The sequence below is a fragment of the Jatropha curcas genome, chromosome 9 (assembly GCF_041381405.1).
Source record: "Jatropha curcas cultivar XTBG-Jc1 chromosome 9, XTBG_Jcur_1.0, whole genome shotgun sequence".
In the NCBI taxonomy this organism is placed as follows: Eukaryota; Viridiplantae; Streptophyta; class Magnoliopsida; order Malpighiales; family Euphorbiaceae; genus Jatropha; species Jatropha curcas.
The window spans coordinates 17,180,267-17,185,117 of record NC_143159.1 but is presented as its reverse complement, the minus strand read 5'-3'; the positions used below and the strand labels follow the sequence as shown (position 1 = coordinate 17,185,117).

Here is a 4,851-nt window from a genome sequence, read left to right as displayed (position 1 = left end):
ATGATGGGGAAATTAAATTTCTTCCTTGGACTTTAAATCAAACAATGTGAAAATGGAATCTTCATAAACCAAGGTAAATATACTAGAGAATTGTTGAAATGATTCAAAATGGAGAACGCCAAGGTATGTAATACACCAATGAGTCCATCCTCAAAATTAGAAAAAGATGAAAAAGGAAAGGATGTGGATATTAAATTGTTTAGAAGTATGATTGGTTCTATATTATAGCTAACTACAAGCAGACCTGACATTCACTTTAGTGTTTGTTTATGTGCTAGATTTCAATCATGTCCCAAAGAATCTCATTTAATTGCTGTAAAAAGAATTCTAAGATATCTTTGTGGAACTTCTAATTTGGGTCTGTGGTATTCTAAAGGTGATACATTCGACATTGTTGGGTATAATGATTCTGATTTTGTAGGAAGCAGAATAGATAGAAAAAGCACGTCTGAAACTTGCCAGTTTCTAGGTAGCGCCCTTGTATCATGGTTTACAAGAAACAGATATCTATTTCTCTTTCTACTGCAGAAACAGAGTATATTGCTGCTAGAAGCCATGTCGCACAAGTTCTATGGATCAAGCAACAATTGGCAGACTATGGTCTGAAATTAAAAACAGTGCCAATTAAATGTGACAATATAAGTGCCATCAACTTATCTAAGAATCCAGTTCAGCATTCTAGAACCAAGTGCATAGAACTCAGACATCACTTCATATGTGATCATGTTCAAAAAGGTGATATAGTGATCGACTTCATTCCTACGGAGAAGCAATTGGCAGACATTTTTACTAAACCTTTAAGTGAAAGCCAATTCTACTTAATAAGAAGAGAACTTGGTATGTTAGTTCTAAACTCTTAACTTTAGAATTCTGTAAGTATGTTCTAAAATGCTTTCTATATTTGAGATTGAAAAACTTACTCTGTGTTATGTTTTTAATACACTATTCTGTGTGATTCTGAAAATTTTTTTTTTTGTTTGTCTAAAAGAAATGCATATTGCTCTAGTGTGACATTCTAATGTCATTATTAGATCGTATTTTTAGAGAAAATTAAAAATAGTCTATTTTTTTTGTCTATTTTATATCTTTTATTTAAGTTTTGGCGGTATTTGTTCTTTTTAAATATTTGAGTCGGTTTAATTTTCCTTAAAACCGTTTTATTTATTTTTTTTGTTAACTTCTCTTTTAAGTGTTTCTCTCTTTCCTAAAGCTTATAACTTCTTAAATTAATCAATTTTCTTCTCTATTAAAATTGCTCTATCTACTCTTTTCCCTTCTTGCAACGAAACCCTAAACACCTTCTGCTTCTGAACCCCAACCATCGCCGGATCAAGTTCTACTTTTTCCTCCTCTGATTCTCTGACAGAACAAGAACTTCAACTTCTTAAGAAGTTATCTAAGAAGTATGAATAGAAAGAATTAGGACAAAAGAAATCCATTGAGGAATTGAGTTCAAAGAAAGACAAATCGAAAGGTAAAATGGAAAAATCAAAAAGGGAAGAAAAATTGAAGGAACAGGTCCCTGGTTCTCGCAGCAAAGGTAAAGTTATTTTATCTCCTTACCCTCTCATGCGCTCATATGTTATTGACTGGAAGTTCTTTGGAAAAGAAGAATTGAACTTTAGGGAACTATTTGAGTTCCAAGGATGGATGGATGGAGTTTTTGTCCTTGAATAGACTTTGCTATAAGAATGTGGTAAAGGAATTTTATGGTTCTCTCAAAACCAGTGGTTCAAAATTAATTTCTGTGAAAATTGAGCGAGAAACTAAATCGCTATCTTACACTGATTTAAGCAAGATTTTCAAAATACCAAACACTGGGTCTAGAGTAATAAAAATCAAGGATATTTCTAGGGTAAATGGGTACAAAAAGGAAGAATTTGTAAAGAAAATTGTGAAGAAAGGTTTTGCAGAAAAACAGAGTGTGATTGAATCTTCAAATTTAACTGACAGCATAAAGTAGCTGTAACACCCACCGGCCAATCCCGGAGAACCAGACGGCGGATGCCACAATCGGTGCCGGAGCACCGTCTTATGTCACTTATTAAAGCTAGATCACAAATTAGAAGTGGTTAAATTTTCATAAGGAGGCAAGTAATTAACATTTTGTTTTGTTTTTTTTTTTTTTTTTTTGTTAACGAAAATAATATTTAAGGAAATTCCTACGAAAATTTCGCAAGAGTTTCCCCTAAAAATTAACTTGCCACACAAAGAAAATATACACACTTCCAATTTTCTCCAAACCCCAAAACTCCAATTCAACATAATATACCACAAGCACTTCTAAATATCCATCAACATACGCATCATAGTCTAAACACATTCTTTTCAAGGAATATATAATCATCATACACCAAAAATATAATAAGATGTTATTTCCTTCAATAATCATAACTCTTAATACATTATAAACTTATTATATACAACCTCCATAAAACAATCTTTATATACATGCCAAAAATCACCATTTACAAAATATCCTACCCAAAATGTGATCTCTACTCTGATGCTTGTCCTCTGGTCTTGAAGAACACCCTCCGCTCCTAACCTGCGCGTGATAAAAATCAACGCGCTGAGTGGAAGACTCAGTGGTGCTAAATAACCAACAATTAAATTAAATAGAAAAGCCAAGTCAAATCTGAAATTACTCAACTATATAAATACCGAAATCGCATTTATTTAATTCAAATACTTTGAAAGCAATGAGAAGATTATAAATACAAATATGTCTTCATTCTTTTATAGCAACAATAAAATTTCATTTTTTTTCGTTAAGGCTCATACTCATGCAGAATGAACATAAGCAGATTTGATCGTGGCCTATGTTAGCGCCACCCCCATCACATACTCGTGGCCTATGAAAGCACCACCGTGGCCTATGAAAGCACCCACCCATCACACAAATAAGCGCGTCCGCCTATTTTATAAGGGCTGATAACCCTAGCATATGATCATAGCTTCACAATAAGAAAATCCATCTCATCATACCACGTCTCAGTCATGCATAGTAGAGCCCAAATCAAAATCATTCTTTCACAAAAGCAATAATTCTTAATCAAAACCTCTTCATTTAGTACTCATCAGTTCAAAAGTTTTACTCAAAACACTATAAATGTATATATACTTAATATAGTATAAAAGTATATGAATCAAGAACTTTTCAGCATTTCCAAAACTTGATCTCTGCTGGGTTTTTAACACATAATTTGAGTTATGGGTCTCCAAATTGAATGAAATCAGATTCATTAGAAAGCTAAGACAAAATGATACAAATGTTCAGAAGGGACCACAGCCCAGATAACAGAGTAAGATAACAAACAAAAGCTCAGAACACAGACCAACAGATCAGACCTGATTCAGCAGAACCAAGTCCAATGTTTCTTAAATTCCTACTTCACCAAACACTCAAATGAAACCAATCCAGAACGAGAGAATTCTCAAGACACAGGGAAACAACTTTTATGAAGAACTCAGAACCTAATCTTATCATTATAGTGGTCAAAATGGGCACTCAATTTAGTAATGCATGTGGCCCGACACAACAGAGTCAGTTTGGGTGTTTCAGCCATAAGTTGAGCTATGTATATCCAATTTAGACACAAGAGGATGGGTTGGAAAGATAAGAAGTAAAGCTATAACTTTTATGAAGAACATAAAACGTTATTTTGCCATTTGAGTGGTCAAAATGGACAATAATTTCGGATATACAGGTAAGACATCATAACAGAACCAGTTTTGGTATTTCAATCATAAGTTGAGCTACAAGTATTGGAATTAGACATAAGAATATGTTTTGGAAAGCTGAGAAATAGAGCTACAACTTTCATGAAGAAGTCAGAAACAAATGAGAAGTATAAAGGGGTCAAAAATGAGTTCCAATCCCACGGCAGAACACATCTCACATTAAAATTCAGCAATTTCAACAAAACATACAAAGTTCCCAAAATATATTCAAAACCCTAACCATGTAAAACAACTTAAACAAGTGAAATTATGATTGCACTAACCTTATTAACAAGCTTGATTATGCTTGGAAAGCCTTACTCCTTGGCTTTCTCTTTCCCCTTTGAGGATGGTTCTTCAACCTCTTCAAAGCATGAAAAATCAACATTACAAGCAAAACTTGACAAAAGAAATAGTTGGAGCATGATTTAATGCATCAATAACATGTCTAAACCATGAATTCTACTTAACAATTCACAAAACTCAAAAACCACAACTTACTTGCTTCAATGGTAACTTCACTTCTCTTTGCTTTTAATCACAAATCTCAACTTCTACTCCTTAATTCTTAAGCATTAAGTCCTATTCTATGGTTTAATTAGGTAGTTTGGTGGTAAATTTGGAGGTAAGAAAATGAAGAAAATGAAAGAAGAAGGAAGAAAAATGGAAATGGCGTGGAGAAGAGAAGAGAAGAAAGACAAAAATGTTGTGGTGTTTACTTTTAAGTGCCAAAGTCAAATTTGACTTCCTAAAATCATGCAAAATGTGTGGCTAAGATCAAGTCCTAAGTAATCTCATCCAATGGCTCTAAATATTCCTCAAATAATTCTCTTCTACTTCTTATTTAACTCCACCAATTAATTAAATTAACTCCACTAAAATAATTCCTCATTTATTTCTTAATATACCACACTAGAAATATTATGCATTTAATACATAAACTCTCCAAAAATATTCATTAAATATTTTCTACCCACCTAAATCATGCAAACATGCTCCAAAAATAGTAAATAAAATATTAACTAAGCATAGTAATTTTTCCGGACTAAAATAATACCAAGTCCCGGACCGATGGTACTATTCACAGACCGGTAAATCACTATTACCGACACTAAAAGAAAAATCAGT

The 4,851-nt window shown here is 33.0% G+C and overlaps 1 long non-coding RNA gene across 1 annotated transcript; it reads right to left on the bottom strand.

Annotated features, from left to right (window-relative positions):
- Nucleotides 1-2,385: 2,385 nt before the first annotated feature.
- LOC149493716 (uncharacterized) lies at nucleotides 2,386-4,387 on the bottom strand. Its single transcript, XR_016322419.1, has 3 exons — nucleotides 4,225-4,387; nucleotides 4,008-4,087; nucleotides 2,386-2,548 (listed from the first exon to the last, which is right to left on the bottom strand). It is a non-coding gene; the product is annotated as an uncharacterized LOC149493716 (long non-coding RNA).
- Nucleotides 4,388-4,851: the final 464 nt, after the last annotated feature.